The sequence below is a fragment of the Bos grunniens genome, chromosome 11 (assembly GCF_055505025.1).
Source record: "Bos grunniens cultivar Pamir isolate PY7600 chromosome 11, Bosgru_T2T1.0, whole genome shotgun sequence".
Classification (NCBI taxonomy): domain Eukaryota; kingdom Metazoa; phylum Chordata; class Mammalia; order Artiodactyla; family Bovidae; genus Bos; species Bos grunniens.
The window spans coordinates 57207890-57235435 of NC_141175.1; the positions used below are offsets into that span (position 1 = coordinate 57207890).

Sequence of the window (27546 nt, forward strand, 5' to 3'; positions counted from 1 at the left end):
TACTTTGAGTGCAAAATATTCAGATGAGTATTTTGGTATTTTCTTCCATTTTATTAAGTAATGATTATGTTAGGAATTTTTGAGGTTTCCTTTTTCATCATTGTTTATTAATTTCCTATATTAGTTTTCTTTTATATTACTGCCTCTTTTCCTAACTAAAGGCATGCCCATTTCTCCACCTGCCTGATACATATCTCATAATCCACATTATATAAATATTCAGTGTTAACATAAATGACAGTAAACAAGCTCTGTTCCAGGTGAACTTGAGGTTCTTGCTTCATCACAAAAGAACTCAGAGAATGAAGTGGTAGATAAGAAGTGAATTTATTTAGAGAGAAACACACTCCACAGACAGAGTGTGGGCCATCTCAGAAAGTGAGAGAGCCTTGAAATATGGTGTGGTTAGTTTTTGGGGGCTGGGTAATTTCATAGGTTAATGAGTGGAAGGATTATTCCAATTACTTTGGGGGAGGGATGGAGATCTCCAGGAATTGGGCCACCACCCACCTTTTGGCCTTTTATGGTTAGCCTCATAACTGTCATGGCACTGGTGTTTGTGTCATTTGGTATGCTAATATGGTACAGTGAGCATAAAATGAGGCCCAAGAATCATATAATGATGCTACTGGAAGTTAAATCTTTCCCCATCTTGGACCTAGTTGGTTCTAACCATGTCCTATTGCCATATCATTAATTTAAAAGTTGTGGCCTGCCCTCTTCCCTCCTGTTTCACTAGTAGACTGATATAGATCCAACACCTGAATGTTTTACTTGTTTGGAGAACCAAACCCTCTTCACTCTGTAATGGCTATTTTTTTCAAATCTCCACCTTCTTTACTAGATCATACTAGACCAAGCAAGAAAATGATGCCAAAACTAACCACCACCAGAGCAATTTCTTACTGGTATGCACAGGTGACTTCAACAGTGGCCATTAGAGGAGCCCATTCTTTCTTAACAGGGAGATGCCAACATGATTATGTCCCTGGAGTAGCATCTTCATGCCACGAGATTATGGATTCCATAAGAAGATTGTGGCCCTTTTTGGTAGCACAGGTAGCAATGACATCTCTGAAGATGAGGAGTCTGGGAGAGCAGGAAGCACCCAAGAGAATTATTACAAAAGTGGGGAGAGAAGCAAAGGCATGTCCTGGGAAAGGCAAATGGTTGCTGGTTTTGATGCAACATCAGCCAAAGCATTAGCCAGGGGAGCTAAGTCTCAATAAAAAAATTAACTTCTCATCTATTAAAAGGAAAACTCCTACAATTATGGGAAGGATCTACATGGTTAACACCAGGCTATGGTCATTGAAGTTTAAAGGCTCCTCTATGTTGGGAATGGTTAAATCATCCTAAAAATGATCAACCTGGTAATTATGAGACAAGGCTGGGTGCTTTATGGACTATGCCTGTAATTGCGCTTAGACAGAGTAATTGGTATGGAATTCAGTGGATTTGTGGCACTATGGCCTTGACATCTACAGGGATGATATGAAGGTGTAGCCTGGGATTCCCATGAATTTAAGGTCATACATGTTAACAAATTACAGGTAACCCCAACCAATCTACCATTGGTATGATCCCAATGGGTCAAAGATCTGTATTCTACTGGTATGACCATTTAGCAGCTTGTGTCTGTGTGTGTGCCTTTAATGGGGTTGGAGGATGTAATTGACCATATCTAAGCCTTGACAACTTTCATAAGCTTTAAATGATAGTAACTGGGCTATTCTTTGGAAGGAATGATGCTAAAGCTCAAACTCCAGTACTTTGGCCACCTCATGCAAAGAGTTGACTCATTGGAAAACACTCTGATACTGGGACAGGTTAGGGGCAGGAGGAGAAGGGGACGATAGAGGATGAGATGGCTGGATGGCATCACCAACTCTATGGACATGAGTTTGAGTGAACTCCGGGAGTTGGTGATGGACAGGGAGGCCTGGCGTGCTGCAATTCATGGGGTCACAAAGAGTCGGACATGACTGAGTGACTGAACTGAACTGAACTGAACTGAACCGGGCTATTAGCCTATTGAATTCTGAGATCTCTATGATGAGAAAGGCAGTGCTACACGACTGCAAGACCCTTGACACCTTACAGCATCTCAGGGAGATATCTGTGCTATAATTCAAACTGAATGCTGTATTTTTGTACCTGATAAATCCTTTAATGTAACACATTTGAACCACATGAAAAATCAGATTTTTGCTCTAAGTGACCCATTCCCTAGTCTTGACAATCTTTAAAAAAAAAAAAAAAAACTGGTGTAGGAGGCTCATGGCTAAAATATTTACTTTTAATTCCACTAATGTTATTAACTATACAATTTGTATTTTGCTTATTTCACAGGATTATTATTTCTTGTAATACCAAGTATATGACTGAGCCTTCAACGGAAATGATGACTAGACTTGAAGCAGTGGATCAAATGTATAGTTCGATATATGATCAATGATTGTAATAGTGTAACTCTAGAAGACAATGGCAACCCACTCCAGTACTCTCGCCTGGAAAATCCCGTGGATGGAGGAGCCTGGTAGGCTGCAGTCCATGGGGTCGTTAAGAGTCGGACACAACTGAGCATCTTCAAAATGGCAACCCACTCCAGTGTTCTTGTCTGGAGAATCCCAGGGACGGGGGAGCGTTGTGGCTTCCGTCTATGGGGTCGCACAGAGTCGGACATGACTGAAGTGACTTAGCAGCAGCAGCAGTGTGTGTAACCTCATCAAAGGCTCCTGCGTGATCAATAAACTTCATGTCAGTTTCAGTAGTGATATAAAAGACAAAGTACCATTCAAGATTGCTGTTTTCCAAAGGGAAAATCCATATTGATTCCACAACTGTGCATAATCAGCAATGCCAATACAAAGACTTATAAAAAGAAAACCTATCTCCCTAGGTTGGGGGTGTAGGAGAATTTGGTCCCCTGAGCAAAGCATAAGAAGGCAAAGAGAAACTTCTTCCTGCCTCATTTGGGGACCATCTTTCCCTAGTAGTCTTGGACAAGATCCACCCACCTACACAAAAGATGAGGTCTTTTGTGTAGATGGGGTGTCTTTGAGCCCTCATGAGATTTAATCATATATGGCCTCCCTGGTGGCTCAAATAGTAAAGAATCTGCCTGCAATGCTGGAGACCTGGATTCGATGCCTGGGTCAGGGATATCCTGTGGAGAAGGGAATAGCAACCCACTCCAGTATTCTTTCCTGGGAAATCCCATGGACAGAGGAGCCTGGCAAGCTACAGTCTGCAGGGTCACAAAGAGTCAGACACAACTGAGCAACTAACACTTTCAGTTAACTTGAAGATAATCATAAGGCTCTGGATCTTTTGAACCATAAAAATGAATAGACTGGGTTTAATATGAGACAATGAGTGAGAGGTCTATGACCAGGAGAGAGAAACCAAACATTGCAAAATGAATTACATTTTTATCAAAGTGAAAGGGAGTGTTGCTTGAAAATGTTATGAATCATCTGTTTTAGTTGGATGTGATGAAACATTGTCACTGAAGCACATTACTGCATCCACTCCCCACCAGACCCTGTACATAAAAAGTTGTATGGAGTATACACCATAAGGTTACACAGGCAAGGATAGCTTCCAAACGGGAGGAGGAGAAATGTTTTTATTCTGCTGAGTTCAATCAGTTCAGTTCAGTTTAGACACCATCAGTCCAAGGTGTTCATTGGAAGGACTGATGCTGAACCTGAAACTGCAATACTTTGACCACCTCATATGAAGAGTTGACTCATTGGAAAAGACCCTGATGCTGGGAGGGATTGGGGGCAGGAGGAGAAGGGGACAAAAGAGGATGAGATGGCTGGATCACATCACCGACTCGATGGACATGAGTTTGAGTGAACTCCGGGAGTTGGTGATGGACAGGGAGGCCTGGCGTGCTGCAATTCATGGGGTTGCAAAGAGTGGGACACGACTGAGCAACTGAACTGAACTGAACTGAACTGACGAGTATGTGTTCAGTTGCTGTCATAGCTGACTTTTTGGGACCCCCAGACTATAGCCCTCCAGGCTCCTCTGTCCATGGGATTTCCCAGGCAAGAGTACTGGAGTGGGTTGCCACTTCCTGTTCTAGAGGATCTTCCTCACCCAGGATTCGAACCCAAGTCTGTATCTCCTGCACTGGCAGGTGGGTTCTTTACCATTGAGCCACCTGGGAAGCCTAGGCTTCTAGGCAGGGAGAGGTTACACTAGGTCGCAAATTTATTGGACAAAAACAGAGTTTCCAGGAAACCTAATATAATCTAGATCACTTTTGAGATTGGAGAAGGAAATGGCAACCCACTCCAGTATTCTTGCCTGGAGAATCCCATGGATAGAGAAGCCAGGTGGGCTACAGTCCATGGGGTTGCAAGACTCAGACATGACTAAGCAACTAAACCACCACTATTTTTAAGATTATGGATTTTAGCCTTGGGGAATTCTGGTAAAATGGGAGTCTTAATGGGAAGAAAGCAAATAGAAATTGCCTGTCAAGATGCATTATTATAAAAAAGTAAGTAGGATCAAGATGCATCACCAGAGCATCTGGGCTGTAGGTTGGGTTATGGCAGGAAAAGAAGGCAAGCCTGCATACACACCATTTGGAGATCCTATAGGAATGTGTGTCTTCAACAGATTTTAGGTTTTTAGCTGAAAGAACAAGGTAGGAAAAATGATTGACTGTAGCTGCAAACAATTTGAGGCAATGTGGGAAGGGCTTGGTAGGATTTTTGTTGATTTTCACTGCTGGGTAGAATGAATGAGTCTGGTCTCATTTATGTTTTGACCCAAAAGGGTGAGTGGGAAGATGTAGATGCAAATATTTCTTAATGAACAGAGGTTATTAGAAAGAAGGTTCTGGATAGGGAAATTAAGTAAGCATGTACAAAGAATTCCTTCACAAAGGAGGGGCTTCCCATTTTACAGATCTAATGAGTAACATGGGAGAAAATGGTCTTAAGAGAAAAATATACTGGTCAGAAAAAGATTGCAGAGAAATGTCCATAGTATGAGATGATGTGATGAGAAATTTACTACTGCATTAAATATTTCAGAAGCTAATGGATTATAAGGGAAATCTTGAGTTCTTAGGTCTAAAGAAATCTAAGACTGGTCCCTAAGTCAACAGGGCACTAAATTTCAGTATCACTGAAATAAAAGAAAATAAAAGATAATGTTACTTTTTCCTGAGCTGGTCTGTTATGAAGGAGGAAACCCAAGGAGTGAAGATTTGTGGGACAAAGCTCACGTGATTCATCTTTTAACCACTGTTCAAATAACCTTCCCCTTGTTTGCCACATATTTGGGAGCACCTCTACCTCTACCCCATCACCATTTCCATCCTTCCTTTAGTTTTCCTACTCCTCTCCAGAATTTGAAATTTTTAGTTGGTAACATTAATTATCAACCATGGTTTCTGTTCTCATAATTTGGAAAACCAAGCAATATTCAGCTATGTAGCAAGTTCATTTAGTGATTTTTGACTGTCAAAGGATACCAATGGATTTATGTTGGGAGTTAAGCTAATCCCAGCTTAGCTGTGGAAGCAGCATTGAGCACAGCATGAAAGTCTATGCTTGTTCCATGTTTCATAGTCAGCTGCCCTTCCTCTTCCCTTTGCTCATGGTGGGGCAGTAAGCTGTCAGAAGTGGGGGCAGGACAAAGACACTGGCTTCCAGGCTCAGTAATTTCTAATGCATCATTGCACGCACAAGTTGGTCATATCAGAGCACATATAAGTCTCTAATTCTTCTTGAAACTTCTGACACTTTTTTCTGGTTGTAAATGAATACTAAATTTCTAAGTAAATTTCCTGCAGTCCAGGTGGCATAGAACCTGTTGTGACTCTAGACAGGAGTGTCATTTAGATGTCAACATATCTAAAGTAAAAGGAAGTAGCTTGGCATAAGTTTTAGGTGATGCCTGAGACATGGAGTTTTCAAACAAATGGTTGTTTGGCCCTGAAAACAGCGTGACGAAGTTCTGCAGAGAAGTGTAAGACATCCGTCTGGGGGACCATGGAGGTGGAGTGGGGAGTGCTAATGCTTGAAGCCGAAGATAATAACTCATCATTTGGCCAAGTTGGGAGCTATAGGAAGGCCATTTTAACCATATCCACATATCCTTGGAATCTTAATATTACTCTTACTTTTGGGTGGAGCCTGGAATTTATATACTACTTTTAGTGTTAGTGAAAGTGTTAGTTGCTCAGTCCTGTCCTACTCTTTGTGACCCATGAATTGCAGCCCACCAGGCTCCTTTGTCCATGGAATTCTACGGGCAAGAATATTGGAGTGGGTTGCCATTCCCTTCTCCAGGGAATCTTCCTGACCCAGGGATTGAACCCAGGTCTCCTGGAGTACAGGCAGATCCTTCACTATCTAAGCTACCAGGGAAGTCCACTTTGGTTGTTTGCTTATTTTTTCATTATCAGTCCAAGTAAGAGTTCCACTAAGTTTCAAGGACTAGAGATATCACCTACTACATCATTCAAAATATCTTCATGGAGGTACCACTTATCATTTGTTAAGGAACTGACATGATGTGGCCATGGTGAATACCTAAAATATTGTGGTTCCTTTTGGAGAAGCAACACTTCCATCAGTCCTTTCCCCACATACTCCAACATAGAAAAAGAATTCAAATGTCCACAGAAACGGAGAACAAATTCCTTGAGCACAGAGGTCCCCAACAATCTTAGTACTTGGTCCACTTCAGAGGTTATAAGACTCTGAGCACTCAATAAGTCTAGTTTTAAAACACTCTTGGCTGGCTATAGAGTATGTGATGTAGTGAGTTCATTCCAGGGACAAGAGATTACCCTGAACATGGGAACTGGCCAAGGCTTATCTCCTGAATCCATAATGATCCTCCCAAAATTAAGCATCCATAATGATCCCACATCTGCCCTGAGGTGGGGCCACCTAATATGATTTATGTAGAATTCCAATTAGATCTGTTAGGGAGAGAGCCGAGAAGGCAATGGCACCCCACTCCAGTACTCTTGCCGGGAAAATCCCATGGACAGAGGAGCCTGGAAGGCTGCAGTCCATGGGGTCGCTGAGGGTCAGACACGACTGAGCGACTTCACTTTCACTTTCATGCATTGGAGAAGGAAATGGCAACCCACTCCAGTGTTCTTGCCTGGAGAATCCCAGGGACAGGGGAGCCTGGTGGGCTGCCGTCTATGGGGTCGCACAGAGTCGGACACGACTGAAACGACTTAGCAGCAGCAGCAGCAGGGGGGGAGCAATGTCTGCCAAGTACCCAAGACAAGACAATGGTCAGCATCTTCCTGTCTTTAGTTAATCAAGCTGTCATTTGAAGGTGTTCATAAAAAGGAAAGTACAAACTGGGCAGCTATGAGGGTACCAACACTCACAGACATTACCTCCTTCACGTTTGTGAGCTCTGGAGCAGTTATTCTCAAGACTGGCTCTACAATGAAATAATGCAATCAACTGAGAACTTTTTAAAACATTTGAAGACACCTATTACAAAATAAAGTGTAACACAAGGACTTCCCTGGTGGTCCAGAGGTTAAGAATCCTCCTGCCAACGCAGGGGACACAGGTTCTATCCTTGGTCCAGGAAGATCCCACATGCTGAGGAGCAACTAAGCCAGTATGATACAGCTACTGAAGCCCACACACTCTAGAGCCTGTGCTCTACAAGAGCAGCCCCTGCTCGCTGCAACTAGAGAAAGCCCACATGCAGCAATGAAGACCCAGCACAGCCAAAAATAAATAAATATTTCTTTCAAAAAAGCATACCCGTGGTAATGGGTCCTAATGGAGAAAAATAAAGATCACACCAAACATCAATTAAGTGAGGATTCCTAAAGGTAAGGTAATTATAATATGCAATCAAGGTTCATAATTCATCTCTCTGGGCTAGTTTTCAACCCTGGCATTACATGAGAACTATCCGGGCATTGATAAAAATGTAGACATGGACCCTACATATCCAAGGATTTAAGGTTGAGACACAGGCATTTTTTTTTAATTCCTCAGATGATTATTATAAGCAGCCAGGATTGACAGTCATTGACTAGAGAAAATTCCAAGAAGGGTAAGTGGCCAGGGTTGGTGATGCGTGTATTCAAGGAGGCCTTCAGGACACTACACAAGTCTAGAGACAGTCTTGGACTCTAAAACCTCAGCTCAGAAAGAACTCAAGAAAATCAAGTTCCCTTCACTCTGCACAAACCAACCCACACCTGGGCTTTACCTGCCAAAGCTAATCCTCCTTAGGTAGAGTGGTTAGGAGGCTGAGGCAAACTCAGCCATTCTGCCTTGGCCTAGATATAATTAGTTCAGTCTTGGCCTGAATGTTTATTTCAGTTAAAATAATAAGGGGCTTATATACTGATATTGGAGAAGGCAATGGCACCCCACTCCAGTACTCTTGCCTGGAAAATCCCATGGATGGAGGAGCCTGGTGGGCTGCAGTCCATGGGGTCGCTAAGAGTCGGACACGACTGAGTGACTTCACTTTCACTTTTCCCTTTCATGCATTGGAGAAAGAAATGGCAACCCACTCCAGTGTTCTTGCCTGGAGAATCCCAGGGACAGGGGAGCCTGGTGGGCTGCCATCTATGGGGTCGCACAGAGTCGGACACGACTGAAGCGACTTAGCAGCAGCAGCAGCATACTGATATTACATTTAATTTTGTTGTTAGTCAGTCGCTAAGCCATATCCGACTCTTTGTGACCCCATGGACTGCAGCACGCCAGGCTTCCCTGCCCTTCACTGTCTCCTGGAGTTTTCTCAGACTCTGTCTATTGAGTCGGTGATGCTGTCTAACCATCTCATCCTCTGCATTTAACTACCTTTCCTTTTTTCTTTTCTCTTTTTTTATTTATTGCTGTGCTGGGTCTTTGATGTTGTGTACAGGCTTTCTCCAGTTGTGGTGTGAGGGCTTCTCCTTGTAGTGGCTTCTCTTATTGCAGAGCATGGGTTCTAGGTATTCAAGCTTCCATAGTTGTAGCACTCGGTCTCAGTAGCTGCAGCACTTGGGCTCTAGAGCGCAGGCTCAGTAGTTGTGTCACACGGGCTTAGTTCCCCGAGGTATGTGGGTTCTTTCTGGGCCAGGAATCAAACCTGTGTCCCCTACATTGGCAGGTGAATTCTTAACCACTGAGTCATCAGAAAATTCTTTAACTACCTTTCTTATTAAAAGTGTGAGTCTAGCCTCTAGACTGGAGAAGGCAATGGCCACCCACTCCAGTACTCTTGCTTGGAAAATCCCATGGACAGAGGAGCCTGGTGGGCTGCAGTCCATGGGGTCGCTAAGAGTCAGACACGACTGAGCGACTTCACTTTCACTTTTCCCTTTCATGCATTGGAGAAGGAAATGGCAACCCACTCCAGTGTTCTTGCCTGGAGAATCCCAGGGATAGCAGAGCCTGGTGGGCTACTGTCTATGGGGTCACATAGAGTTGGACACGACTGAAGTGACTTAGCAGCAGCAGCCTCTAGACTCCAGCACAGATTCTGGCCATGATTTTTTGCATGATAGAATCACAGATGAAAAAGTTGACAGATACACATGGCTTTTCATCAAAAGCCCCCAGTAGAGGTTTCTGAATGTCTCTTACCTTATTATTCGGTTCCAGGTGTTCAGTGATGAATGATCTGTCCTTCTGCTGCTGGCTGGTGCACCCCTACCAGCCTCAACCACAGCTGTCAAAGAAAATGGAGCTTGGCATTGCATTTGGCTTGGCTTTGCCAGAGGCACATTATTGTGTTAAGTACAAGCATCTGAATTGAGAGATCCCTCCTGACATGAAAAACCACTGAATTCAGAGAATTTCACTTAGCAAACAAAACATAGACTTACAGGTAACCGAGGTGGAAAGTACCATTCCTTTGAGTTCACGGGTCCTACAGGCACCCATGAATATATCTGGAGGGGATTACAAAGGGAAGAGCACCAAGACCATTGTCAAATGTACATGAGACACCCTTAAGAAAGTGATTTCTTTTAAGAATATGAGAGCCTTTATTATGTATGTGAGGAGAGAGTGAAATTTGACCATTGGTATAATCTAATTTTATCCTCAAAAGTGAATGAAGTCTCGGGAATCTTGGGTTTCACATACTGAGTTAGTAATAGAATGGAATGCCTAATGAAGGCTCCAGAATCCAAGCGTGATAGTCTAATTCCTGAACCATGAGCCAACAGCACCTGTAGATGTTGTAGCTTAGCCTTCATCCTCAGAAAGGAATTAATGATTCACCTTCTGGACTCTAAAGAACCACTTATGCATTCTAACTAAATAAGATGGCCCAGGTTATAGCAGTTGGAAGCCCAGAGAAATAGAAATTATTCTGTAATACAGCAGAAAATCCTCCCAGAATAAATTTCTTATTCATCATCAGAGATTCACCCTGAGGAGAAATAAAAACACATGAACATAAGGATATGGAAGCACATATATCTTCTTGTTGTTGTTGTTCAGCTGTTAAGTTGTGTCTGACTCTGCAATCCCATGGACTGCAGCATGCCAGGCTTCCTGTCCTTCACTATCTCATGGAATTTATTCAAACTCATGTCCATTGAGTCAGTGATGCTATCTAACCATCTCATTCTCTGCCAGCCCCTACTTCTTTTGCCTTCAATTTTTCCCGTCATCTGGGTCTTTTCCAATGAGTCAGCTCTTTGCATCAGGTGGCCAAAGTATTGGAGTTTCAGCTTCAGCAACAATCCTTCCAATGAATATTCAGGGTTGATTTCCTATCAAGTAGGAATGGTAAGTGTGTGTGTATCTATAGGTACACACATATGCATTACGGATCATTTGCTAATGCTACCACAGTAAAGATTTTTTAAGTTAATATTTTAATAATCTCATTTAACATTCCAATTAAATTTTTAGAAAAAAATAAACTTCAAAAGGGTATGATTTTTTATTAACTTGGATTTCCACTCTTACTTTATTATGATGTACTTGTCTTAGTTTTTCTGTGGAAAGTATGATAAGATGGTGTAATGAATAAGATAACAACATCAATGACTATAATGATATCTGACCACACTAGGATGTTCTACAATACATGAATGCATGCTGTATATCTTGCTTAAGCATAATCCTAGTAACTCAGTACATAACTGAATGCTCAACTTGTTTGGAAATCTGATTCTGTGTAGTTTTCAAATTCATCACATGTGCTATTCTTCTGTTTCACTAAAAGGGTTTTTAAAACCCAATCAAAAAATTTCTATTTGGTTTGAGTGCCATCATTTGATTTTGAGCTTGAGAGTTGTGAATATTTTATTTAATATTGGCTTCTTGAATGACTTTCTTGCCACTCTCAAATTCTGTTCAGTTCAGTTCAGTTCAGTTCAGTCGCTCAGTCATGTCCGACTCTTTGTGACCCCATGAATCGCATTACGCCAGGCCTCCCTGTCCATCACCAATTCCCAGAGTTCACTCAGACTCACGTCCATCGAGTCAGTGATGCCATCCAGCCATCTCATTCTCTGTCATCCCCTTCTCCTCCTGCCCCCAATCCCTCCCAGCATCAGAGTCTTTTCCAATGAGTCAACTCTTCGCATCAGGTGGCCAAAGTACTGGAGTTTCAGCTTTAGCATCATTCCTTCCAAAGAAATCCCAGGGCTGATCTCCTTTAGAATGGACTGGTTGGATCTCCTTGCAGTCCAAGGGACTCTCAAGAGTCTTCTCCAACACCACAGTTCAAAAGCATCAATTCTTTGGTGCTCAGTTGTCTTCACAGTCCAACTCTCACACCCATACATGACTACTGGAAAAACCATAGCCTTGACTAGACGGACCTTTGTTGACAAAGTAATGTCTCTGCTTTTGAATATGCCATCTAGGTTGGTCATAACTCTCCTTGCAAGGAGTAAGCGTCTTTTAATTTCATTCTGTTAACAGGAACTAAAATAAACTTCATTTGATTTCTTGAAAATTACACTGACTGTCCAGTTGAATTTTAAAGTTTAGTAGGTAAAAAAGAAGAGAAGGAAGATATACATAATTGAAATATTGTGAATTGCAGACTGGTATTTTGCAGAAATAAATTGTCAAGTATTGTATGCTTTAAATCAATTCATTGTGTACTATTTTCTGTAAAAAGATATTGTATTTTTTCACTGTTATATTATTTTTTAATATTTGCATAACTTTTAGACAGTTAATTTTTAAAGCAATATTTCTATTTTCAAACATTTGTAAATAATTGAAATTTTCTTAGTTTCTCCTGCTAATTTTTCACTTAAAGTAAAAACAAATACAAGTCTTTGTATTAAACATATTGTATATATAACATTTGATTTTAAAGGTTACTGCATAATTAATATTTTCTTTCTTATTCCTGAAGCAGGAGAATAAAGTTTTGTGTTTTGGTGCAAGATGATTCACCAATTTGTACAGTTTACATTTTCTATCACTTGTATATATGTTTTTTGTTCAATGTAAATATTTTATTGAGGTATAGTTGATGCACAATATTATATAAATTTTTACATCTTTATATAAGGTGTACAGAAGAGTGATTCACAATTTTTAAAGGTTATACTCCACTTATAGATATTATAAAATAGTTGCTATATCCTCCTGGTTGTACAATATACCTTTTTAGCTTATTTTATACCAAATAGTTTGTACCTCTTCATCCCCTATCCCTATATTGCCCATCCCCACTACCATCTCCCCACGGGTAACCACTAGCTCATTCTCTATATCAGTGAGTCTGCTTCTTTTTTGTTACATTCACTAGCTTGTTGTAATTTTTAGATTCCACGTATAAGTGATATCATACAGTATTTATCTTTCTCTGTCTGACATTTCACTTAGCATAATACCCTCCAAGTCCATCCATGTTGTTGCAAATGGCAACAGTTAATTATTTTATGACCAAGTAGTTCCATTGTAAATATATACCACACCTTATTCATCTGTTGATGGACTCAGGCTGCTTCCATGTCTTGACAATTGTAAATAATGCTGCTATGAACAATTGGGGTGCAGGTATATGTTTGAATTAGTGTTTTTGTTTTGTTCAGCTATATACCCAGGAGTAGAATTGCTGGGTCATATGGAAGTTCTACTTTTAGTTTTTTGAGAAACTTCAATATTCTTTTCCACAGTGGTTGCACCAATTTTCATTCCCATCAAGAGTGTATGGGGGTTACCTTTTCTCTACATCCTCAACCAACATTTGTTATTTGTATTCTTTTGACTACCAGTAATTCATGCAATTCATTGTATATTATTTTCTACAAAAATACGTTTTAAAGGATAGGTCTATCAGCAAAATAAATGTAAATGAACATGAGAAGTTATTTCCCAATATTTAAAACACATAAAACAAATAAATTTTAAAAATTTATAAGCAGTTCAAATTATAGAGATTTGCTTTATATCTTTATATTTGAACTCAAAATAATCATGTAATCTCCACAAAGACTTGACCTTGATTGTTCTTATCACCTGTGTGTACTCAGTATGTAACACAGAGTCCGACATATCAGTTCAGTTCAGTTCAGTCGCTCAGTCATGTCTGACTCTTTGTGACCCCATGAATCGCATTACGCCAGGCCTCCCTGTCCATCACCAACTCCCAGAGCTCACTCAGACTCACGTCCATCGAGTCAGTGATGCCATCCAGCCATCTCATCCTCTGTCGTCCCCTTCTCCTTCTGCCCCCAATCCCTCCCAGCATCAGAGTCTTTTCCAATAAGTCAACTCTTTGCATGAGGTGGCCAAAGTACTGGAGTTTCAGCTTTAGCATCATTCCTCCCAAAGAAATTCCAGGGCTGATCTCCTTCAGAATGGACTGGTTGGTTTTCCTTGCAGTCCAAGGGACTCTCAAGAGTCCAACATATAGCAGATGCCTAATAAATGTTTGTTAACCTCAAAGATTAACCATTTTTGAAAGGTGAATTTATTTTTAAAGATGTAAATTCTATTTTTTCAAGCTTTGAAAAGTAAAGACCAAAATAACTTTTACATACATTCATAATTTAAACTGAGCTAAAATGCAATTAAAGACCAAAATTTGAACTACCAGGATGTTACCAGTCACTGCAGAGTGACAGCAACACAGGTACTTGCTGTATTATCTGAAAGTTGAGGTTGTTTTGTCTGTATATTCCAAAATTATAACCTAATATTTTCCATGACTTTTAAAGAATTTAATTTTGTATTTGATTCTTCTTTCCAATAACTAATTTTTCTTGATGTCTTTTCTCTACTACAAATTGTATCTAGTCAGAAATAACTTTACTTTGCTCCCAAAGGACCAGAATAGCTTTACATCATAAAACAAATTTAAAATGATATCATCAATACTGATCAGACCTTTGTATTATTTTATTAGAATCAGTGATGAAAATGTACTTCTATTAAATCTTTTCTAGTAAATCATATTGATTTATTATTTTTCCACCCATGGAAAGTGACATTGTTAATGAAGACTATTTCTTTTAGTTTGGCAGGCAACATGAAACCATTTGCCATCTTTGATTAGGAAATTAGTACAGGAAAAATCCTATGTGTGTGATGGATGTGGGAAGTCTTGCCAGACAACCTTTGCCACTACTTATTTCACCTGGTTTATAGAACATTTTATACATTCAAAAATTAACATCAAGAAAGAGGTTTGAAATCTAGGGACTGTGATAACCTTTCTGGCCAGAAAATTTCCTCAAAGTCTGTTCTACATCCTTTACAATACACAAAAGGCATTTCAAACACCACATCTAAAACCAAGTTTTGATTTACCACCAAATCTGCTCCTTCTGTCTTTCTGTTAGTAAATGACATCTGCATTTGACAAATTGCTCAGGTCCCAAAACAGAGGGTAACCTCTTAACCACTACATCCAATCCAACCACAAATTTTATTTGCTCTACCTTCTAAATAGAACCAGAATTGGCCATTTCTTATCTCCTCTATAGCCAACCCACTCCAGTACTCTTGCCTAGAGAATTCCATGGACAGAGGAGCCTGGTGGTCTGCTGTCCATGGGGTCGCACAGGGTGGGACATGACTGAAGTGACTTAGCATGCATGCATGCATTGGAGAAGGAAATGGCAACCCACTCTAATATTCTTGCCTGGAAAATCCCAGGGACAGAGGAGCCTGGTAGGGCTGCTGTCCATGGGGTCGCACAGAGTCAGACATGCCTGAAGTGACTTAGCAGCAGCAGCTATAGCCAAAGTCTAATCCTCTCTCATTTCTCACCTGCCATCACTCACCTGCCCTATTGCAATAGCCTCTTGACTCCAATCCACATTGATTGTTTTACTCAATTGAAAACTTTTTCTTCTTCCAGCTTTGTTCTGGCTCGGGTTCAGTTAAAAAAGAATCCTCAGTATTGGTGCCTTCATTCATTTCCACCTTGTTGGTCTGTTTCTCCTCCCACACTCTCTGTGTTCTGTCACCCCCAGAATGACTAGTAGTAATAGTGTTACTGAGTCCAAGCTCATACTGCTCACTGCTGCTGCTAAGTTGCTTCAGTCGTGTCCGACTCTGTGCAACCCCATAGATGGCAGCCCACCAGGCTCCACCGTCCCTGGGATTCTCCAGACAAGAACACTGGAGTGGGTTGCCATTTCCTTCTCCAGTGCATGTAAGTGAAAAGTGAAAGTGAAAAGTGAAAGTGAAGTCACTCAGTCGTGTCTGACTCTTAGCGACCCCATGGACTGCAGCCCATCAGGCTCCTCCGTCCATAGGATTTTCCAGGCAAGAGTACTGGAGTGGGGTGCCATTGCCTTCTCCGATACTACTCACTACACAGGCCCATAAATCACAAGACTAGTTGTTGGAGCAAGGAATAGCAACTTTATTTGGAAGGCCAGCAGACTGAGAGAATGGTGGCCTAGTGGCCCAAGGGACCATCTTATCTAAATTAGAATTCAGACTTCCTTTATACTAAAGGGGAGGAGGTGTGGCTGGGTTGTGGCAAACTTCTTGGTGCAGGAATCCTTTGTTCTTGCAGCTGTCCATATAAGTCTGGTCCCAATGCTTCTATAAGCCTCAAACAACATAAATATTATTTTCCATTTTGCAACTTTTTAATTTCTCTATGAAGGGAAAAGCATTATCCCTTTAAAGATCAGAGCCTTGAGAATGAGCTATCATGTATATTTCAGGCTATAGGCAACATTATTTTACAAAAGGTACAGAGTCAGCATGCCTGAGCACAGGCAACAGAACACATGAGTTAGAGCTAAAGGAACAGATCCAGCTACGGGTGGTCCAGTGGCTAAGACTCTGCACTTCCAATGCAGGGGACATGGGTTCTATCCCTAGTCAGATAACTAGATCCCATATATTGCAACTAAGAGTCCATGTGCAACAGCTAAAAGATCTTGAAACAACGAAGATGGAAGATCCCTCGTGCCATAACTAAGACCCATTGGAGCCAAATAAATACATTTTTTAAAAGGAATAGATCACATATGGAGTTGGGTTTCTTCTTCTGTTACAATAGGAAAAACATGCGAAGAGGCTCTCACATTACTCTCCAAAAATCAAAAAGATTTGACCCTTACTGTAAAGCAATTATCATTCAATTAAAAATAAATAAATAAAAAGGTTTGATCCAAATGCTATTTACTTTCCAGATATAAACACAGAAGCAGCTGGATTATTTTGTCTTCTAACCTCCCAGTGTGCCCCTCATAGAAATAATGTCCAAAAAGACAGACAAGCTGAAGAAAGAAAATGATCAATGTCAGACAGAAAAGAGAAATAAATATAAAATATGGTTTTGAGTAGTGGTCATTTCTCAAAATAAAATAAAACATAATGAGATAAAGAGTTACTCAAGTTATTCAAGGAGAGAAGGTGATTGGATCAAACAAAGAAGGTACAATTTTAGAAAGAAAGCCCAGGACCTTGTGATTTGAGTCAGGACAACAGGTGCCATCAGAAGTCTGATACAGGTGGATAAGGGTAAGAAATGAAGATAAAGCAGGTTGCTATTCTTGCAAGGGAAGGAAATTTGGGGAGATTGCCAAGGAGATTTGCTTCCATACTGTGCTTGGACAGCAAAGATTAGAAGCCAGATTGCAGGAGTTAAGAAAAAGTATTAATTAAGTCTAATTACAGACTAGATGCATATAGGATTTCAGTATGATTTGATAGAGAAAGGAATGAGCACAAATAGGAGGCAGATTTTAAAAAAGTAGCAGAGTCAAGCACTTCCCTGTTTTTAATGGTCTTGTAAATTTCTGAATAGGTAAGAAACTAACCATATAAATATGGGGACCTGGGGATAGTATGGAGTGAGTTAGGATTCAGGATAGTGAAGGTTTTATGAGGTACGGAGGGAAGGGATTCAGAGTCCCAGTGAAAAGAAGAACATAAATAAAGAGAGAAATTCCTTTTCCTGATAACAGAGGGAAGTGCAGAAAATAGACTTGGGGAGAGTGTTCTGGGAGAGAATGACAGCTGGCTTGGGTCTTGGGCAAAAGGAGAGATTTTCAAGAGGATTAGCCCCATCCCCCCGTGCCTGAGTTTCCTCCTGTCTACAATGAAGCCTAAATGGCACCCACTTCACACTGTAGTTGTGATGATTAAACCTGTTCATGTGTAAAGAGGATAAGAACTGTAACTGATACAAAGTAACCTCTCAATGCATGTTAGTTTTTATTATTCAGTTCCATAGCTTTCCACATCTGCAAAATAATTCTTTCTGCCTAACAATTAATGGCTAGATAGAAGAGTCTTACCATTGACAAATTATTCTAGTGAAAACTATCCCACTTGTTTTTCTGCACAATTCAATTTAGATGCCAAGCAACATCATTTTCATATTGTACAGATGAGGAAACTAAGCTTTCAAACCAACTTGTCACGTTTCATGCAGCACAGTCACAGTCCAAACTCAAGTGTTCTGAACCTCAAGTTCTATTGTCTGGGCACTAAACTCCCTTTCTGAATATAGGAGAACTTCTGAACAGATCTTCACACTCCCCACAAAATTTCTGCCTCTGTCTGTCAGAGGCAGAAGGATGATTTCCTTAGTTCTAGCCCTTCTTGAGGGAAAGAATTCAGTCAAGAGGTATAGAGCAGTTTTAAGTAGCAAGAGTTTTATTAACAAAAGCAGAAGTATGTTCCTAATAAAAAATGAGAGTGGGCTGCCTGGAAACTAGAAGTGGCCCTGCAATGTGATAGGGTTGTGTTTTTTAGAGTGGTGGTCCCTCCCTCTGTCATGCATTACTTGACAGACAAATTGATTGACAGCTTTAGGTTATATAACTTTTCTCCTAATGCTCAGGCACTTACCCATAAGCACCCAAGCAAAATCCATAGGTTAGGGGGTGGGGAGAGGAGGGAATCACAATGCTAATTTATTACAAATACAGCATAATGAACTTTGGGTTACCTTGAGTCACCTTTGAGGTCTTAGTGCACCTGCACCAACCTGGGCTGGTGGTTTTATCTTGCTTGGTCCGGATAAGGCTGGAAACTTTGTGGTGGTTCTTGACCACAAAAGGGAGGATCTCGGGATGTGTTCTGATCATCCAGTGTGGGAGGGAAAGACTAACCATCCAGGATGGAGCAAGACCCATTCATGTCTGACCAGCTACCTAACACTATGACTAATTGTCGTCACCATCAGACCAAAGATTTTTAAACAACTCAACTTCAATAAGTAAGTCCTTCATGTCCCTTGCCTGTTTCTAAAAGAATGTAAAAAGAGAGCCCTTCATATGATCAAAATGTGGTAGTCCAAACTCCGAAGTATCATGCCCACCTTCAAGGCAAGAATAAGGGAGGAAATGACAGAAGCGCCACCTGCTGTTTTAAACAGTAAAACAAAAGCTTCCCTGAAGTTCTCACAGCATCTTTATTTACATCAGAACGAGGTCACACGACCTAATCTTCACGACCTAGGGCTGGGCACATGGTCATCCCAAGCAGTCAGATCATCCCACACTGGCGATAAGAAGAGGGAATGAATATTGGGCAAACAGTTAACAGTGCCAGCAGCAAGGTTACAGGATTCCCCAAATTGGCAGAAGGAGGAGAGCCAGGTTCAACAGAAGTAACCTGTAAGAGAACAAGAAATGAGGACAATAATACACTGACAACCAGGTCTTATCAAGAAATGAGGTTATTCTAAGAACTTGGAGAGACGGCAGGGTTGTCCCATTAATATTTAATTTCTTGCTAACACAAGTTTGAAGCTACACTTAATTTTATTTGTGAAATAGAATAGCATGAGCTTTTCATAGGAATACCAGATAACTGAGAGAACTGAACATCACCAAAGAACATGACGCTTGGGCTGCATACCCAACTGTCTTTATATGGACATCTGTGTGATCCTGGGAAATCACCTTATGACTGGTATCCTTATGAAAAGAGGAAATTTGGACTCAGAGACACACATGGGGAGATCACCATGTGAAGACAAAGGCAGAGATTTCGGTGGTGCATTTAAAAGCCGAAGATTGCCAGCAAACCCCCAGAAGTGGGACTTCCCTGGTTGTCCAATGACTAAGACTCCAAGCTCCCAAGGCAGGGGACCCAAGTTCAATCCCTGGTCAGGGAACTAGATCCCACATGCTGCAACTAAGAATTCACATGTTGCAACAAAGATCAAAGATCCCGTGTGCCACAACTGAAATCCAACACAGCCAAATACATAAATAAAACCACTTCAAGTAATCATTAAAAACAAATGAACTAACAAAAACAAAAGCTGAGGAGACATTCTCCCTGGAATAGAATCTTCCTCTTAACTCTCAGTGGCTTCCCTGGTGGCTCAGTGGTAAAGAACCCACATGTCAATTCAGGAGACATGGGATCAATCCCTGGATCAGGAAGATCTCTTGGACAAGGAAATGGCAATACACTCCAGTATTCTAGCCTGGGAAATCCCATGGACAGAGAAGCCCAGTGGGCTACAGCCCATGGGGTCACAAAGAGTCGGACACGGCTGAGCACACACATTCAACCCTCAGTAGCAACCAACCCTGCTGACCCCTCGTGCTTGGGCCTCTCACCTCCAGAACTGTTTTTTAAGCCAGACAATCTGTGATGCTTTGATACAGCAGCCCCAAGGAACAAATCCGCCTATATTTGAAGCTTTGGGACCAACAAAAAAGCAGTAATTTCACTCAGTTCAGCCTACACACTGGAGACAGAGATGGCAAACCACTCCAGTATTCTTGCCTAGAGAATCCTGTGGACGGAGGAGCCTGGTGGGCTGCTGTCCATAGGGTTGCACATAGTCCAACACGACTGAAGCGATTTAGCAGTAGCACCAGCAACCTACATAGAAGAAAAGAGACTGTTGGATTCTCCCTCTCCTCACCCCCAGCAGAGCCAGGCTTTAGTCTCTGGAGAAAGACAGGAGGTACTTCCAAACTCTTGTATGTTTGAGTTACAAACATACAATCTGAACTCAAGCAGATTAAAGATAAACAACTGCTATTTTAGCTGGTGGCGATTCATTTCATGATTTCGTGAATCTCAGCAGCGGCTATGTGGCAGGGAGAGGCTGGAGGAAGTATAGGCTTCTGAGAGGAAGACCAATTTGAGTCAAGATTGACAAGCCCAGGACGTTTGCTGAGTATAAATAACTGTCGGGGAGAGGGGATGATGCCTGAGGAGGCTACAGAGTCTCCAATTTGTAATTCTGAAGAGCACTCCTCCTCGATTTCACATGCCTCGACTGCACTGGCGAAGTTTAAATGGTAAACTTAAGAATCAGAGTCTATGAAAAGATAAGCCACAAACTGTGAGAAAATATTTTCAAATCACATATCGAATAATCAACTCGTATCCAAAAATACATAAAGAACTTTCAACACACTATAATAAGAAAACAAACAATTCAGCTTTTTAAAACATTGGCAAAAAATTTGAACAGGCATCTCACCAAAGATATATGAATTTCAAATAAACGAAAAGATGCTCTGCATCATTAGTCATTAGGGAAATGCAAAGCAAAACCATAATATATCACTTCACAACTACTAGAGTGACTAAATTGGTTTTTTGTCTTTTCTTTGTAATTGAAGTGTAGTTGATTTACAATGCTGTGTTAGTTTCAGGTATAAAGGAAAGTGATTCAGTTTTACATATACTGCTGCTGCTGCTAAGTCGCGTCAGTCGTGTCCGACTCTGTGCAACCCCATAGACGGCGGCCCAGCAGGCTCCCCCGTCCCTGGGATTCTCCAGGCAAGAACACTGGAGTAGGTTGCCATTTCCTTCTCCAATGCATGGAAGTGAAAAGTGAAAAGTGAAAGTGAAGTCACTCAGTCGTGTCTGACTCTTAGCGACCGCCTGGACTGCAGCCCACCAGGCTCCTCTGTCCATGGGATTTTCCAGCCAAGAGTACTGGAGTGGGGTGCCATTGCCTTCTCCCTATACATATACATGTATATATAAATCCATTCTTTTTCACATTCTTTTCCATCATCAGTTATTACAAAATACTGAGTGTAGTTCCCTGTGCAATACAGTAAGCCCTTGTTGTTTATCTATTTTATATACAGTAGTGTGTATATATTCATCTCAAACTCCTAATTTATCTCTCCCCCCTTTCCCTTTGGTAACCATAAATTTATTTTCTATGTTCGTGGATCTACTTCTGTTTTTTTAAATAAGTTCATTTGTATCTTTTTTTTAGATTCTACATATAAACAATATCATATGCTATTTGTCTTTGTCTCACTTCACTTAGTATGATAATCTCTAGGTTCATCCATATTACAACAAATGACATTACTTCATTCTTTTTATGGTTGAGTGATATTCAATTGTGTGTATGCACCACATCTTCTTTATCCATTTATCTGTCAATGGACATTTAGTTTGCTTCCATGTCTTGGCTATTGTAAATAGTGCTGCTATGAACACTGGGGTACATGTGTCTTTTCAAATTATAGTTTTCTCCAGATATATGCCCAGGAGTGGCGTGGCTAAAATTTAAAAGACCAATCATACCAAGTGTTGGGTAAGATACAAAGCAATTAGAACTCTCATACACTTCTGGTAGGAATGTTCAAATGGTGCAACTCCTTTGCAAAATAAATTCAGCAATTTCTTAAAAAGCTAAATATGTACTGGCCTAACAATGCAGCATTCCACTCCTAGGTATATCCTTGAGATGAAAGAAAGCATATGTCCACACAAAGGCTTGTTCACGAATGTTCATTGAAGCTCTTATTCATAATAGCAAAAGCCTGAAAGCAACCCAAATGTCCATCAACAGCTGAACACATAAACAATTTGTTACATAGCTAATCAATGGATACAACTTATAAATAAACCATTAATACATAATTAATACATTAAGCAATAAACCATTAATACATGCAACTAGATGGATAAATCTCAAAATGATTATGCTGAGTAAAAGTAGTCCAACAAAAAAGGGAACATACTGTATTAATCAGCTTGAATAAGACTCTAAAAAATGCAAACTCATCTGTAGTAACAGAAAGCAGATCCATAGTTGCCTAGGGATGAAAAGGGACTGGGGAGGGGTAAGAGGAAGTGATTATAAAGGGACATGAAGAAACTTTTGCCGGTGATAAATAATGTTCATCATCTAAACCATGGTGATGGTTTCAGGGGTATTTATTATATCAAAACTTATCAAATGTTACCTTTTAAGTATATACAGCTTATTGTATAATATAGCTTCCCAGGTTGTGCCAGTGGTAAAAAATCCACCTGCCAATGCAGGAGACTCAAGAGACATGAGTTCAAACCCTGGATCAGGAAGATCCCCTGGAGGAGAAAATGGCAACCCACTCCAGTATTCTTGCCTGGAAAATGCCATGAATAGAGGAGACTGCTGGGCTACAGTCCATGGATCAGAGTCAGACACGACAGCAGGTATGCCAATGCCTACTACATGTTATTCCACAATAAAGCTGTTTTTTGGTTTTTTTTAAAGCTAAGAAAAAAAGAATTATATTAAACTGAGATTTTTACGTTCACCCTTTGCTTCTTTAAAAAAAAATATTTTGCAGTGCTTTAAAACAAAAGACACATAGAAAAATGATTAGATCACAGCTAAGCCATTATAGGAAGGACTCACATTACTGGTAATGTTGTTAACCACCCGAGGTTATATTTATTGCAAATAAGCATTATTGTATTTGGTTTTGAGGAGCACAGGAGGACAGGCAATGTAATGGGGTGCTCGGTACTCATTAGCTCACAAATGGAAGCATACCAATTATTCAAGAGAGATTCACTCTTGTATTCTGAAAGAAATTTATCCCATGGAGCTTTAGGATGGTCATTGAACAATTTAACGAGCAATTCCTCTAACAGCAATTCCATACTAACAGCCAAAACCATCTTATGTAGTTATTTCCTCAGTTCAGACAAAGAACATATCATTAGGACTAAACCAATATGGAGCTAAACCAATATGGTCAGAGAGCATTCTTATCTTCTAGGGCTTCACTGGCAGCTCAGATGGTAAAGAATCAGCCTGCAATTCAGGAGACCTGGGTTCAAGCCCTGGATCAGGAATATCCCCTGGAGGAGGGCATGGCAATCAGCTCCAGTATTCTTGCCTGGAGAATTCCATGGACAGAGGAGCCTGGCGGGTTGCAGTACATGGGGTCGCAAAGAGTCAAACACAACTGAGCAAGTAAATTTTTCTATGTATAAGAGCACAGTTATAGCCTCACATAATTAGTTACACAGATAAACTATGCCCTGAGTCTCCAGCCCTCACCTGCTGCTAGATATAGAGTCCAAGAAAACTTTATCTTGTTACCTGCCAATGTACATGATCTCAGCACTTTGACAAATCCACTGATCTCCCAGCCTGTCTACCAGAGAGGCAGGCCCTCATCCTATTGTGGCACAAGGCTCTGCAGGATGCTCACTAGGGCACTTACATTGCTGCCTCTCCAGCCTACAAGAGACCTCAGTATGTGACGAAAAGGGGCCTACCTCCCATTATGTCATATGTCACGCTGTATTGCCAGTTCTGCTGGGACCGAATGCTTCACAGAGCTTTCACTGGAAAAGCACTTCATTTCTGCTCACAGTCCTCTCTCTCCCAAGGTTTGAGACTTGCAACCACGCCACTAGGGAAGGGACAGAGTGAAGTGAGTACCTGGGTGTACCTGACTCCTTCCACTCTCAGAATGGGAGCTTTCCTAAGAGGCTACTCGCCGCACCTCCAAGAGGACCTAGGTTAGGTTTATCTGACTCAGTCTCTGTGAATGGCTGTGCTGTGTGCTCAGTCATGTCTGACTCTTTGTGACCCCATGGATTGTAGCCCACCAGCCTCCTCTGTCCATGGAATTCTCCAGGCAAGAATACTGGAGCGGGTTGCCATTCCCTTCTCCAGGGGATCTTCCTGACCCAGAATTCAAATCTGAGTCTCCTGCATTGCAGGCAGATTCTTTGTTGTCTGAGCCACCAGGGAAGCTGTGAATGGCTGGCCATCTTTAAATCCATGTAGTTGACACAATGAGCATCAGTTCTCAAACTTTCCCATATGTTACAATCACCTGGGAATGTTTGAAAAATCACAATGTCCAAGATACATAACAATCTCCAAGTGATTCCAGTGTACAGCCAAGTTTAAGGACTTGTGTGGTCCAGAAAGAAACTGAAGTTCAGGCTACAAACACATCAAAAATTCTATCTCCCAAGATAAATGGAATTGAGAGTTAACTTACTTTGGATGGCTGTCTCCTCATCTTTGGTCTTCTGCCTTCGCTACAAATTCATCATCTAGAAGTAGGGAAGCAGAGGAATATTTAATAGAAAGAGAAATACAAATTTGAAAGTTAAAATCAGGAGCTGTGAAAAGTCCCAGTACAATCAGAAGAACAAATCTTATGCTTGGGTAAAACACATACCAGGAGTCACCTACTCCCTCCTTTGCTCTCTGCTGTCTGTTTGTTGTACTAAAATGATAAGTTCTATAAAGGAAGCATATTTCAGACTAAGCCTTTCCAGGCAGCCTTCTACATTTTCTGTTTAAATGACAGCACTTAGGTTGATGTATGAATTTCAAAGAGGCAAAGTCCAAGCTCATCTCAGGTTTACTTAGGCATTATTATTCAAGAAGCCCTTTCTGAGCTCTATTCAAGGGTATCTGTAAGCTGTTTCAAAGACCAGGGACCCCTACTGTAATAAACAAGTCATTTACACAGGGGAAATGAAAAATCTGCCATGTCTGCCAAATGAAGGCAGACATACCTGAGCAAAGAAGGATTGATGAAGCGAGATTACAGAAAGCTGAAAGCTGGGTTAAAATGCATCAGATTTGCCAAATGATGGAGAATATACCAACAACCACTGGGGATGGATATTAGGCCGTAGATCATGTGGAACTGATTTTTTTTTTTTAAAGAAAGCAGAACATAATGAAAACTCTAAGATTTGGGCAAATTATGACCTGGGGATCTCAAACACCTGCTACATCCTGGTGAAGGATGATGCATGGCATTTCTTGTGCCTCCTTTCCAGGAATCTGAACAGCACAGGTGTCAATTCTGCTTAAATATATACAGGTGTCCTGTACACTGCAGGCATTGGCAGCCCAGTTCTTTCCTCGTCATCTGGGAGAACAGCCCTGCATGTCCTGATACACAGACAGTGGTCACCAGCAGGCACTAGCAAAGCCTCTTGTCAAGGGCTGTGACAACCCAGCTGTTCTGTGACCCTCTCATAGGGGCCTATCCCAGATCATGGAACTTTCAGCTTCACGTTCATTTATTTTATTTAACAGTCACTTGCAGAGCACTTATTCTGTGCCAGAAACTACTTCAAGCCCCTATCAATATGATTTCATTCAGTGCTTCCAACAACTTACCCTCTAAGAGCATAATATTCCCATGATCACAACGCCACAGATGCCGAGAAGCTGAGTAATGTGTTCATGACTCACGGAGAAATGGCGAGGGCAGGATGTGAACATAAGCCAACTTCTGGTTTCAGACTCTTTTCCAAAGAGTGTTCAATGCTGTCTTTTTCATGAACTCTGTGACCTGATCATGTCTTGTTCTATCACTGTTGTCTGACTGCTTATGAACAGGTCTGTGCTGCTTAAAGGTCTTTAAAATAAACATAAACCTAGATAGCCTATTAAAAAGAAGAGACATCACTTTGCCAACAAAGATCCATGTAGTCAAACTATGGATTTTCCAGTAATCATGTACAGATGTGAGAGCTGGACCATAAAGAGGGGTGAGCACCGAAGAACTGATGCTTTTGGACTATGGTGCTGGAGAAGACTCTTGAGAGTCCCTTGGACTGCAAGGAGATCCAACCAATCATTCCTAAAGGAAACCATCCCTGAATATTCATTAGACGGACTAAAGCTGAAGCTCCAACTTTGGCTACCTGATGCAAAGAGCTGACTCATTGGAAAAGAACTTGATGCTGGGAAGACTGAGGGCAAGAGGAGAAGAGGAAGGCAGAAGATAAGATGGTTGGATAGCATCACTGACTCAGTGGACATGAGTTTGAGCAAACTCCAGGAGAGAGTGAAGGGAGCCTGGTGTGCCTCAGTCCAAGGGGTCACAAAGAGTCAGACATGACTTAGCAACTAAACAAAAGCAACAAAATGAACACAAAGGATAAATGGGGGAGGGTGGTATTATTCCTTTTGGACCTTTAGCCAAATGTTGAAAACTGTGGTTACCAAACTTTGGCATATCCCCTGGAGAGCTTGTTTGGACACAAGTTGTTCCACTCCTTGAGTTTCTGAGTCAGGTGGTCTGAGTAGGGCACAAGAATGTACATCAAGCTCCTGGGTGATGTTGAATCTGACCCTCTAAGGACCACACTTTGAGAACCACTGGTCTAGAGACTATACCTGTAGAGAAACATTAGGCTATTAGACTTTGGCTATTAAAGAAATTCATCCGAAGTCATTTTCATGTCATTAGGAAGAAGGGCCCTCTCTCTTGAAGAGAAAAAGAAGAACCAAAGAGTACACTTGTGATTGTGTGAAGACTGAGAGGGAAGATACATAGTCTTAGATTTTATGTCTCTAAGGAGAAAAAGAAAAGACTAAAATTAGTAAGTACAAATTGGGAGAGTAGGATTAACATATATACACACCTTCTGTAAAATAGCTAGCTATCGGGAACCTGCTATGTAGCACAGGGAGCTCAATCCACTGCTCCGTGATGGCATAGAAGGATGGGATAGTGGCAGGGGTAATGGGGAGATGAGATCCCCAAGGGAGGGAATATATGTATGCATATAACTGATTCACTTCTTTGTACAGCAGAAACTAACACAACATTGTAAAGCAATTATACTTCAAATAATAATAATGAGTAAACCTGAAAGAAGTTTCAAGATCCCCTGAAACTGGCAGGCTGGGCTCTAGGAGCCTGGGGATTGCTGGGAAAAGGTGAGAACTGACCACAGCACCTTGTGGCCTCATGACATTGACTGCACTGAAAGGAGAGTGAAGTTCTCCTGAGGCATTTGAATCTTTTTACATGCATCCCCATATGTCACCTTGTTCAAGTAACTAGTATATTGTAATGATTAGCTGTCACATCTTTATTTTAATAAAAAGATATATTGAGCTTCCCTGGTGGCTCAG

The 27546-nt window shown here is 41.1% G+C and overlaps 1 long non-coding RNA gene across 3 annotated transcripts in view; it reads right to left on the reverse strand.

The window, feature by feature from the left end:
* Positions 1-1834: 1834 nt before the first annotated feature.
* Positions 1835-27546, reverse strand: part of LOC147363098 (uncharacterized) — a 33624-nt gene continuing 7912 nt past the window's right edge. Inside the window, exons 2-4 of one of the 3 annotated variants that reach the window (XR_015136766.1) lie at positions 24656-24710; positions 9606-9690; positions 1835-2738 (exon numbers count right to left, since the gene is read on the reverse strand). This is a non-coding gene — a long non-coding RNA (uncharacterized LOC147363098). Of the gene's footprint in view, positions 2739-9605; positions 9691-18815; positions 19038-23788; positions 24056-24655; positions 24711-27546 lie in introns of those variants that run through there. The other 2 variants (XR_015136767.1, XR_015136768.1) reach the window with 2 other exon arrangements.